We start from the raw sequence: 13461 nt of genomic DNA, 5'->3' as shown, positions 1-13461 counted from the left end.
GGATTGTCCTCACTGGTATAGAAATAGTTACATACATAGACAAGCATTAAATAAGCTCTTTTTCTTTCCTCAAACAAGCCTGTTAATTTCTGATATTTGTTTGGGTCTGAGGTAGTTAACAGCATAAAGGTGAAATCCCTAATATGTAACAGATTGATGCTGTGATATTCCAGAGGGCAAGTGAAGTTTTACTGTTTGAGAGTGGGATGTTCACTCATGGAGATCCTGGCAGAGCTGGTTAATTTTTTTTTTTTCACCCACTGAAGTTACCGCTGCAAAGGTTTTGCAGTAAGGGGAGGAGCTCTTGCGCTCTGCTCCTCTTAATATTTGACTACATCACAGTCTATGAGTGACCTATTAATTGATTAGCTGCAAACTGCTGAAATGCCAGGTTTTTATACGTGCATGTAGAGAAAACAGGGAACCATATTCAGGTCAGGTTTTAAGGTTGCGCAGAGGTCTGCAGTGGTAGATTATCTGCAGACAGTGTCTAGGGGAATTATGTACGTTGGGCATTGTGGTAAGTATCAGTCTTAGAAAAATGCTGGTTAACGTTTGAAATTCCTGGAGTCATGTCGTTTTCTACCATAATGCATAAAACGATGTGTTCTATTGCAGCTGTGCAATTTGGCTTTGGTAAAGATGAATACACATTTCTAATGACCCTTATCTACCTTGTAAATGTTTAGCTCATTAGAAGATGAATCTCAATAGTGAGGGAGACAAGCTAGGTGACAAGTCTAACTGTGCTGATGCCATAAGATGAAACTTGATAATGTGTAGCATCTTGCAAAGAAGGAATAGCTAAAATTTCTTCAGACAAATAATACAGCAGATTGATTTAGATTTGGAATAAATCAAAGTGATTATTCAAGCTAAATTGGTTGAAGTCTAACAGCCAAGTGAAAGAGATGGAAACAGATGCTAGAAGGATACATTAAGGTGAAATATCTAAAGATGTGAAAATATTGCAAGAAACTATGAACTAATTCACTTACACATGAATTTAAGGGAAAGACTTAACATTGTTGGTGGGACCTGGCAGGAGCCAGATGCCAGATGAGAGAAGATGAGACAGTGAGGGTCTGTGACCCTCAAGGTGACAGATGATGGGGTAAGCCTGAGGAGAGTTTTTCACCTAAGGATAATCATTTGCAGTTCAGTAGAAAAAAAGTAACCATGTTTGTGCCCTCTCTGTATTTTTAGCCAGGTACAGAACAGCAATTTTAATGTACTGAGACTTGAGCAAATGATTTGCAGCTCAGCTTTCCTGAAAGCAGCTCCATCTCTGTGATGGATACGTGATATTTCACTAAGTCAGGGTTGTTTTTTGGGAGGTCTTTGCAAGGCTGGTGAGTGTGAAAGATTTTCCATATGTAGAAAGCCTAGGGAGCACTTCCAATGGGTTGGTAGAAGATAGCGGAGAAAAGTGAGCTTACGTTTTACAGACACACATTTGCTGTAGAGGGATTTGCTCTTTGAACAAGCAGGATCTTCTAAGTGGGCATATCAGTACCAGCTAACAGACAGGAGGAGAGAGACAAGAACTTGACTGAAGCATGCAAGGTTTCAAAAGGAAAGGAAGATCTCTGCCATGACAAGGTTGCCCTTTCTATTCTTCACCAGGACCTCTGATACACACTCTTCTCACTTATTATGAGCAGTTGCTGTTGCAGCAGCTGGAATGAAAGATCCCTTCCATGCAAAGCATTTGTATTGCTGTATGAACAAAAAATCTTTATTTAAGAAAGGTGTGTGGGAATATCCTCCCTGGCTGAGAATGACTGGGTAAGACAACTTGTGTATGGATGGAAAATATTTACCCAGGCCTAGCACTGGTGTCCCTGAGGTTGGTGGGAGTTTTGCTAACTTTGGGAGGACAGAACCAGGTTTTGTGATGGCTCTCTGGGGCTGGGACAGGCAGAGTACAGTGGGACTGAGGTATTCTGGTAATGTGTCACGTTGTTTTAATCAAGAGACTTGCATCATTCTAGGAATGGAGATGTTTAGTGAAGGGTGGAGTGCCTCAGATAAATAAGCAACTGAAACTTGGGATGTTCATCCACCCCTTATCTGAACTAGCCAGATCTCTTTGTTGTGCAAAATGGGGCTGGAAAGCTTTTGAGGATAAACTTCCTTCTGGCATTTGATATTCTCTGCTTCTGCTTCAGCTGCAGGCACGAAATCAGCTTCACACCAGTGTCCACTTTTCAGCTCTTTGGTTAGGGCCTTCACCTCCTTTTTCCCCATGTGCCAACTGCTATGAGACACTGGCAGCAGCTATAGCTACTGGTGGAACCAAGTCCTTTCACATCCCCAGCACCTTCCCTTATACCTCTGAGTGGGGCCACTGGCTCCAAAGTCAGTTACAGCAAATTTCAACAAGATCGCCTTTGTGGAAACTAGGAATCCCACCTGCACAGGGTCTTTATTACTAAGATGCTGAGGGAAGTGAAGCAGGATGAATTCAGTTCTGTCCAGGACCTGCTGCATGGTCATGAGACACCATTTTTGTGTACTTAAGTTTTTTTACAAACATTTTCTTTTCACTGAACTTAGATGTGGTATTACTAGTAAGCAAGATATTCAGTTCAGCATAAGCTAATAACATTTTTTTTAGGCTAATGACTGTTTTGCTCTGTAGGTATCTGTCGTAAAGCTGACGTTCTGAGACAGTGTTTCTGTTGGTTTGTGTTTCCCAGATATTTAAAAGACAGGTCTGGATATGCAATCCTATGCTGAAGTGTAAAAGTTAAGGGTTTTACATATCTAGATAGTTGATTTATGGGATAAATAAGTTCTCAGAGGATCAAATTATCTAAGCTAAAGCAAGAAACAGAAGTCCAGTTAAGACAAGCTTAAAAATATGGCCCTGGAAAATGTCTGGATGAAATTTATTTGCAGAATAAATTTCCACCATTTGCAGAAGGGTCACTGCTATCACTTTATTACTGAAAAGTCAACTGCCCTTACAAGTGTTTTCATCTTCAGTGGCTGAAAACTGAACTTCTCTAGCAAGTGTATTGTAGACAAAAATCCTATGTTAGAAAGAAAACTTTTTGTCTGCTGGATTTTGCACTTTCTGACGAAGTGCTCTTTTGTAGAAGACTGACTCCTTTTGTAAAAATAGGTTGTTTATCTGAAAACACATTTTTGTTTTAAAAAAGTTTGATGCACCCAAGGTCAAGATCTGCTGTAAGATCTAATCCTTCCTGTGTTCATGCTTGACTGTTTGCAGCAACATGCTTCTGGGTTTCCAAAAGTAGCAAAAACTGCAGGGCCACTTTTTATGGCTGTTTGGAGAGGGGTTTACTTAGCTCTCTACACTATCAAATGACTCAAAAAATCACCATATGTCAGATTAGATCAGCTCAAAAATTACAGCCAGGAAACCACTGATAGCTTTTCTGGAGTTCCATGGAAGTTTACATAACTGTCATTGCATGTCATTTGGTTTAGCAGCTGCAGGAAGACCCTGGTCTCCAATAAACAGACATAATTGATTAATAGACTGTATCTGTGGCCACTGCAGTTTGTTCTGTGCGCTGAGATCTGCGCACCCAGGTCTGGATTCCTGCTGCTGAAGACACAGTTTATGCATTCATTTAGTTTAAAATCTGTATCTGCTCTGAAAAATTGTGGTGAGTCATTTGAAGAGCCCAGATCGATTAGGCCACATGCACATGTTGATAGGATTAATAATTCAGGGTGAGCCCAACTAAATCTGTGGCAAAATTTCCTTTGGCTTTTATATGACTTGGAGGTGGAAAGGATGGGAAGGTTCTTTGAGTCCACTCCCTCTGCTCAAGTAATATTGCAGGTTTCCATGACTTACTTGACTGGATCTTATAATAAAATCTCACCAGTTTTCTTATGTTTTCAAAAACTTCTTTCCTCTGATGGCTACAGAATCCTTTGCTCCGGTTGCTGTGCCCACAATCATCCTGCAGCTTAAATATTTTGTGCATGGCATTTATCACTTGGGATATTTAGATACAGCAACCATATTCTGTGTCAGCCTTTGTCCTGTGAAGCTAAACAAAACCTATACATCTCTTCTCCTCTTGCAAAACAGGCTTGCCATGTCCCTGGCCAGTTCAGCAGCCTTCCTCTGCACCTATTTCCTCGTGAATTCTCCTTTCTTGAAAAGGCATGACCAGAATCGCCTGCAGTGAATTTTCACAGGGCTGCATACACTGTTACCATTGCCCTCACCTGACAAGCTCCTTTAAACACAGATTATAAAGATGCCCTTGCCATTTCCAAGGGCTAATTTTGGGGGTGGATGCATCCCAGAGGCAGGCAGCCGCACCAAGAGAGCTCTGCCCCTTCTTCCCCCTGGGATTACTTCAGTGAATGCCTTCATTTTATGGCTTTTTAGAAGTGAAAGGCAGGATCTTGAAGGCCATGACCCTGGGGGAAAGGAGTGTCCTATCTCCTGCCCGTGACTGGCCCAGGATGGTAATGTTTGCAAAATCCAATTTTTATGGGGCTTTTGTGACATGATGGAGGGCAGGCAGGGCGGTGGGTATATATATCGTGCCATGCTGTTGTTGTCGTGGTACACCCAGTGAAGGGTGGCACCCTGAAATAAATCACCTGGGCTCCAGCAAAGTCGATACAGCAGTTTATACCAGGTAAAGACCTGGCCCCTGGGCTTGGGGTCACCCTGGAGAAATAATATATTTTCCTGGTGTCCTGTCTTTCTCAACCTCTGTCAGCACAGGGGGAGACAGCTGGGCCGGGGGGGGTGTGGGTGGGGAGTGGGGCTATCAGCAGAGCTGCCGTGGTTTTGGGGCAGACAGCCTTTTTCCTGGAATTTTCATGGCTATTATGTATAAAGAACCCATACTGTAACTTCAGAAATAAAGTTCTTCAATATTTTTTTTTTGTCTTCCCCCCCCCCCCCCCCCCGCCCCTTCTCTTTGCCACAGCTATCTGTATTTGACAGCGAGCAAGACAGTCACCGGGCTGTTTGGCCCGCTATCTTGGTTGCCGTGTGCAGGCTGACTCAGGACTCCCACGATCAGGCCGGTGGCTGTACTTGTTACAGCCCACCAGCCCCTCGTTGCCTTGCTGAACCTGTATGGCCTTTGGAGTCCTTCACTCCCAGGTCTGGCTGATGATGTTTGAACAACAGGAAAATATGCTCTCATGTCACCTAAGCAGTAAGTGTTGCAAACTTTTGAAGAAAGCTCTTTGTGCAGTACCAGGTAAAAAACCCAAAAAGCTATGCAGTTATAATGTACCCTTCATATCTCAGCATCTTCTGAATTTTCCGAGGATATCAATAATAAATAAAATGTCTTCAAAGCTATCTCCTTAGAGCAATTTTAGTACATTTAAGACATGCAGTAAAACATTCACTATGACCCACGAAATGCATATAGAAATAGATATATATTTGCCTGTGGGAGTACATTACATTGGTAACTGAAATAAACTTTTCTTTTGTATAGACTTTAAAGGAAATAAAGTGATTATTAAAAACCTCATTTAAAATCCATCAGTAAATAAAAAAGAACATACAATTAAAATGTATTTATATAGATATTCTTTACTGGAAGGATTCTGCATAGGCAATGGAGGTAGCTGGTGTAAACTGGTGCTTAGAGATCCCTTTTGATAACATCCTAAATCACTGCAGAGCTAGACACAACATCCAGTTATTCGGTGTGCTATGTTTGGGCCCATTCTTTAAGTCTCTAATTCTGCCAGGTTTTCCAGTTATAAAAGAGGGCAGTTCAGTAAACAGCAAAACTGAACAATGGATAATTTGCTTTTTTTGGGAACAGAAGATTTGCTAAGAATATTGGTCAGAATACAAATGTTTAACAACTTGAGACAAATTTGTGGAATAATCTAACTGATAAAAAGCAACAAAGTATTTCCTTTAAATATCACACCATATCTTTTTAGTAGTTATATGTTGCAAACATTTTGACTTTGCAGTTGAATGTGGCCTTTCAGTTTAGAAATTAACCCTGAAAAGAACTCTGAAAGGGGGAAGATAATAAAAAAAATACTGCAGTTTAGATAAAGATTTTCTGAGTAATACAAAGTAGTATTTTTGAGGAGTTTAGTGGGGTTTTTTTGTTGTTTGTTTTTGTGGGTTTTTTTTTTTCCTTTTGGATTGGTTGAAATGGGAATTACTTTAGCCACTGATCTGGAAAAGAAAAAAAACCAAACAACAAACGCAGTTTTAATGGCTTATAATACTTCCTTGAGTAAAAATCTGGAAGATGAAGCTTCAAAGTTTTCCTTATATTATTAAACATATCGAAGTCTCATGTTACTCCTAAAGCAGTTCCATGTTACTCCTAAAGCAGTTCAGCAGATGTACAAAAATAGTTAAGCCTTTCTTGTGAAAAATTCAAATTATGACTCCAATAAGACATAGATTTATTGTGTTTTACATGTACATTAGTCTGTACCTTCACAGTACCCATAGATAGGTAGGTGATGGTGCTGGACTGATGGATATACTATTCTTTTTTCATGGAGGAAATTTTTGCCTTAAAGCTTTAGTTTGGATGTAAGTTTTCCAAGCATTTACAGATGGAAGTATTACTTATTTTATTTGTTGGGGTTTTTTCCACAATTGTTTCTGATGTCTTCTGCATACTCCTGGAGTGGTAGCCCTTCTAATTGCATAAGGCTCCTTGTGGTGAGGTTCCTATTCAGCTGAAATTGATGTAGTTGCATTTTCCCTGGTTGTTTCTGCTGTCTGATGGCTAGATGAAATATGTGAAGAAAGCACCCCGTTGCCCCAGTGCTTCCAAAGGCCTGTGTTCAGGCTCGGTGATAAGATTCCTCTCCCTGAGAACGTGCTGTGGGTGTGCACTGAATCCCAAACCCCAGCTGCTCACACTTTGTGGAGGGGGCAACATAAATAGAGAAAAGCCATAAAACAGCGTCCAATGCCCTGGGCAAGAGCTGGAAGTTGGTTGGTGTTGATGATGAGGGGCCCAGGTACCATCACAGTGACCCTCCAGCTGGATGTGCCTGCAGCGAGATGTTGGTAACAGAGTCTGGTCTGTGTACAAATGCACAGGGAACACAGGACTCAAAGGTCATTTATTTGCCCATGGCAGGGCCCCGCTGTTCTCTCCTTGTCCTGATGTGAACTTCTGATTATCATGTTGCATGCTTTGAAGTTTATTAACTTCTTTAGTCACCCTGTGCCCCTGTGCATAAAAATACATGTGTGTGAGCACTGCTCCTCCAGCCAGGCTGGCTCAGACAGTAAAGCAGCACCAGCGTGAGAGATGTGGAGGTACAGACCATGTGCCTGAGAACATGCAGGTTTGTATAACAGCATCTCACAGACTGGGCTGTGGAGGATATTTAAAGAGCTCCTATAACGCAACAGCTTAGCTGGGGCAGGGGAAGGAAAGACCTTCCTGTTCACACCCAAACTGGTTTGCTTTGGGAGATCTCTCGTCTCCTAATCCTGCAGTGCTGGGAGGGGATGCAGCTCCTGCCCCAACACAAGAGCTGCCCTCCAACCCAGGCACCAGCCAGAGGTGGCATGGCGTGAGGAGGGACAGGCTTGTCTCATCCACAACCCCTTCCCCTGCTACCAACTAGTCCATGCCATGAGGGCTGCCGCAGCCTGTCCTGTAGATAGGAGAACAACTTAGCTTTAACTTACAGCCCTGTGCAAAGATTGCGCCACTGTGCAATCTCCAAAGCAAGACAAGGGCAGACTGTGTCTCTGAGGGAAGCCTTGCTCCCTGCCATCCTCTTGCTCCGCCTGTGTGGGACAGCTTTAGTGTAATGTTAGCTAATGCTGCCTGCAACATGCACTGGATGAGCTGTACCAGCTGGTACCCCCAAGGATCAGCACAAACCTTCATTCCTCTTTCCACTCACCTTTCCTGTAAAGCTTTTTCTTGTGAGATCAGAAACTCAGTGACCTTGGCAGCGAGGGAACTGGAAAATGGGTTTAGTTGGAAGATATGACTCAAAAGCACAGTTCAGGCCTCAGATATCTTCCCCTGGGGATTACAGAGTGAGCAATACTAAAATCAGTGTGTCAAGATGTCACCAATCATGCATTGGAAGAAACTTTACATGGCAAGATGAGAGTGCTGCAGTCGGTGCTCTGAGTTTAAAGAAATGTTGCAATTCAATCAACGTCCCTTCGTTTATCCTAGTGTATGCTTCTCCGTTCAGCAGGAAGCCTATTTCATTCCTTTTATTGCTGCCGTGCTCTTTACTGCTTCCCCCTCCATGAGCATCTATCACAGATCCGTTCACGTCCTCTGCCTCTGATAGCTAACGGGCACCTGTCACCAGACCGGTCTTTGATGATGCTCCATCGATCACCCAGAAGGAAATGGTTATTGAGTGGGTGGCAATCAACTTTTTACCTCTCCCTGGAGCCAGAGTGCATCAGTGCTTTCCAGCACTAGGCAGAAGCCTCCTGGAAGGTATTTTTTGTGCTACATTTCCTCACGTGGAAGGCTGGTGTGCCAATGCAGAGTCACAGGGCTCAAGAGACATAGCTGCAATTTCTTGCTGAGTCTTGCTTTGAACTTAGTGCTAGAGGAAGGTAGAAAAGGGAGCTGGGGCTGGGGACCAGCATCTTCTGGCTGGCAGGTCCTACTTTCCAAGTCAGAGCTGCTGTTGAAATCAGGGGAGAAATGTCCTGTTGATGCCAAAGGTTTCTACCACCCCTCCCACCTTTGCAAACACAAACCTAAACTGAGAAAGACTGTGGAAACATGTTAACCATGACTGGAAGAAGGAAGCCCAAATGCAGATGCTCAGTGGGAAAGAAATAATTAGGATTAAATCTGAGTTAGTAATATATACTGGTACAACCACTGTCCCAGCATTTGCTGGAAAAATCTGAATTTTCAGTCTGAAAGAAAAGAAAGACAGAGAATTAAGAAGAGACAAATCCTCTGTGTTTTCTTACAGCAGTAGACAGCAAACCACAGCCTGTGTGTCCCGATCCTTAGCGGCACTTAGGTAGCTAACTCCTTTAATTCCCATTAGCACTAGCAGATAATTGCATTTGAAGACGTAAATGTTAACCAGCAGGACTCAGAAGGACTCAAGACACTACAAGGCTGGTAGGCACAAGATGCTCTCAACACACACCTTTGAAGATAGACCCAGTGTTGTTCTCTCTGTACACATCTTTCACACATTTGGCTAGCTGGGGCTCAGCAGGACTTGTTGGCAAACTGGTGTGACTGCCAAGCACCCCTATGCAGAGAAATCCAAATGGATTCCACATGGATGCAGTCTACAAGAAGTAGAGTTAGAGTACACATGTATATGAGCAGTAGTCAAACTGGGTTTGTGTATTTTAAAATATCTAACATAATTTCAAAGCAGCGTAATCATCTGGATTGACTTTTTCTTCCTGCTCTGTTATTTTCAAATATTTACAGCAGCACTTCTAACTGCTATCTTTAACCAGTGGATACAAGAATATGTGGTATTTCAGGCTTTAAAACATCCTATGCAACAGCAGAGCAGTTTGCCAGTACTTACAGAATGTATTGGTTCCTTCTTTTCAAATGGATCCCGGACTGTGTTTTAGAGGGAGGAAAAGCAAAGGTGGGATAGGTATGTACTAATCCCAGTAAGATCCTCAGATGTAGGGCCGTTTGCACTCACAGCAGCAAAGTTGGTGTGATTCTGGGCTGCTGACACACGATGCTTCACATCTGCCTGTGCATTCACATTTGAAGTGCTTTGCAGATGTGTTTTAATGATGTCATGAGTTTCCTAACTGATGTGCAATCACGTTCTGCCTTCACCTGATATGGTGTGGTACATAGCATGATGCACACCTCATTCTTTAAGGCATTAGACCCAGATCCACTGAAGTTTTTCTGCGTCAGAGCGCTGTGATTTGTGAACAGCCCTGGCAAACCAGGATGACTGATGAGACCACAGCTCTCGGCAGCACCACCTCCCTCCGGCTGCCACACTGCACCTCCTAGTAAGGGTCTTGAGGCAAAGTGTGACAGCTCACTTCAAAATGCCACGTCAGAAACCGTGGCAGTTCAGATGCTGATTGATGAGCAGCTGTGATGCCCCAGCTGTCTGGACAGTGAGGACAGCTGGCTGCATCACCTCGGCAGCCAGATGGCATGAAGCCGTTCCCTGTCAGTCAGAGCTTGAGGTCCTGCAGGACAGCAAGTTCTCCGTGGGCCTGACATCCAGCCTTGTCCTATGGCCTAACTCTACCAAGATCCTCAGTTCTGTGTCCGTCACATCTGTCTGCATGTGACAGTTTGTTTTCTCCCAGCTGTGTGTGTTTGCGCTTTTCACGCTGGCTTTGATTTGTGCTATCTGTTTGGGCCAACTGGCTAAGTGTACCGGGATTCCTGTGAGCGTTGCTTTTGAATTTAATACTATTTCTAGTGAAAGCCTGGCAAATAACTCAAAATGAGTGCTTTGTTTGATGAAGCTCCTCATTTTCTGTTCACAAATGGTCCATGAATAGAGTGCAAAATTATCTACTGCAGCCATTAGAAAGTTTTTTGCAAATTTCTTTTGGGAAGTAACTCTTGATCTGCAGCGGACACGTCACTCGTGTTAGTGCTGCAGATGTGTAACTTACCAACATATGTAACTAATGTAACTAATCAAAGCATTTGAATTCCAACTTTTTTTTTTTTTTTTAATTTTGAATTTAAATGCCAGTTTGAATTCCACTGGCTGATTTCAGCCTAAGCAACTGGTGCAGTATGGATGGTTGCCTGATCCAAAGAAGGAAATTGGCAGAGAAATGAAACCAGCACTCAGTGTCTTCTCCACCCTTAGACTGGGGTCCCCCAAAGGGTGGGGGGATGTGCAGCACTAGCAACAGCAAGCAGCAGTGATCTCTGCTTTTGTACCACGTGCATGAATGTGGCTCAGCAGCAGAGTGGAAGAAATCAGGGGCTGGTTAGTTGCCTCTCTTTTTTGTTGGAAGAGGAAATGATGTCCTTCTCCATGCTTCTCCTGGAGAAAGGTTCTGGTAGGCCACCCCAGACACAAAAAATCTTTAATATTTTCTCCCAGGGACAATGTGAGCAAAAGGATTTAAGTATCCCAGTAAGGAGAAGTGTCTGTGCCAACCTAGTTTGTGTTTGTGGCCAGGGACCATGACAGTTTACCTGACTTACCAGATTAAAGTTAACATCATTTTTGAAAACTTTCTCCTCTCCCTGAGCTTCTGTGGGAACATTGCTGGAATTTATTGAAATTTGTACATCCACCCACGGCACACTTCAAAATGCTGCAAAACAGTCAAGTTACAAGGAGTGGTAAAATGTCAGGTTTCCCAGTTTCCTCTTCCTCAATTTGCAGATGCTGGCATTTTTTTTTTTTTCCTATAACAAGGAATAAGTAGCATCACAAAGGCATTCTGCATCAAAAGGCCTTTCATTCTGCCTTGGCTTTTAGATGGCTTCCGATCCAGATCTACTATAGATATCTCCTTTTGGCTACTATTGGAAGTTCCCTGCAGTGTGCAGTAAACATTCACTTCATATCACACATCTCACCCTGACAAGCAAATCCCCTGCATATCAATGTGGCCCTGTGAAGAGATTTTGCTTTTTTACATTCCTTCCACTCCCAGCTGTTAATTTGCACTGACTAGATAGCAGGGGGTCCTACTCTGCCCCAGAGATACGCTTGCAACTTCCACTGACTTTAATAGGATTTGCGTGAACATACACAGTCAGTCCCGCAGCAGAATTCAGACGAGCTGGCTGGAAATTTCAAAGTCATCAAGGGGTTTTAAACACCCAGTTTCTCTAACCTTCAATAGGAATGAAGTGTTCAAATCTCAGGTAATTGTTAAAACCCACGGAGTTCACAATAACTAACTAGGTCTAGTTTTATTGTCTTTTACATAAAGCAAATCTACAGCCTGTAATCACCCTGCACAAGGTAAAAAAAAAAAAACCAAACAAAAAACAAAAACCAAGAGGGCAGGAGTTAGCCTTTCACTTACAGAGATTTTATTTGAATTGCCACACTTTCATAGGTTCAGTTACTGCAAGTGTGAATTACGTCTACAAACATTTTGACAGACCTGCAGAGGACTGAAAACATCTTCCCCTGCCACCACTGTTTGTAGGAAATTATTTATGGGTGCTACTGATAAGTATTTCAGATTAAAACTGAACTATTTTAGATTAAAAGCATAGGAGAGTACTAAACTGTTCAGGAAACCTGTAAATGGAAATATTAGGTACATGTATAGCATTGTGTCTGATTTCCTTTATCCACTTGAGGCATAATCACCAGTTATTAGATCAGGAGAGCTTTACCAAGTTGTTTAAGTACACAGTGGAACTGTCAAAGGCATCTAAACAGTTAGATGTTCAGTTCCCACAACTTTCAGAGAATATATGCATCAAGAATACACGTAAGGAATGGGTTGGGATTTGTGAGTAATTTAGATCCTAATTCATTTAAAAAAAAGGAAATCACTTAAACGTTCTTTAAAAGTCCATTTTTCAAAGATACCGTTTGGTTTCTTTGGTGCCTCAGTTCTAGTTTGGCCGTCCCTCTAGAACAGCATGTTTCTGCTGATGGAGCTGATACACACAGGCAATGCAAAAGAACGTGATTAACTGCTTGTTTTTTAAATATTAACCAAGTCTTCACTTTTCCAATTAAAATCTATCAAATTAAGCAAATTGCATGGGGGATTGGAAAGAAAAAAAAATCCTTCACTTAATTATTTAGCCAATATTTACTGGGTAGGAGTGTATTATTAACACAGCAAAGGAGGCTATTAATTACTATTCACAGCATTTCTAATAAAAAAATGGCATCTTCTATTTCTATATAAGAAATATTGTCACTAATAATCCATCCTAAATTTTAAATGTGGCGTAATAAACTGGATGTGCCATTTCTCTGTTCTGTACTGACACATGCTATATGAGGAAGATGAACTTTTTTCAGGGCTGTGTCAAAAGGCTTTTTCTTGGTGACCTTTAATCAACTGGTTTCCAATTATGCAGAAGTCTAATGGTGTATTTGTATATTTGTAATTTATTTTCCAGCAGAAATCTCTGCTTTGGCATCACCTGCTTTTCACTTCCATTGTGATAACATAGACAAGCAAAAATAGAAATGAAAAAAATGAAGAAAAAAAGCTATTTCCTTTACTCTTTGCAAAAGTTTTAACATGTCATCTGTTGCATAAAGGATCTCCATGTGTAATCTGTTTATTAAGAGAAAGGAAGTGTGAGGAAAGATATTCTGAGGTAAAGATACTTGAATTGGTGTTGCTAAGGTCAGGCTTCAATTTTCTGCTTGATTTTAGATGCCCCATGTGAACTCTAGTTAGTCATCCATGACCTGCGTCCCTGAAATCCACAGTGTGTCATGGAAGGAAAAGACAGCTAAAGGAAACATTTTGAAATCTTTTAGGCTATCTATCTATTTGGTGTTAGGATCGCTTCTGCCTAAGCAACTTCTGACAGATGT

The sequence above is a fragment of the Falco rusticolus genome, chromosome 3 (assembly GCF_015220075.1).
Source record: "Falco rusticolus isolate bFalRus1 chromosome 3, bFalRus1.pri, whole genome shotgun sequence".
Lineage (NCBI taxonomy): Eukaryota > Metazoa > Chordata > Aves > Falconiformes > Falconidae > Falco > Falco rusticolus.
This window is presented reverse-complemented; position numbering follows the sequence as displayed.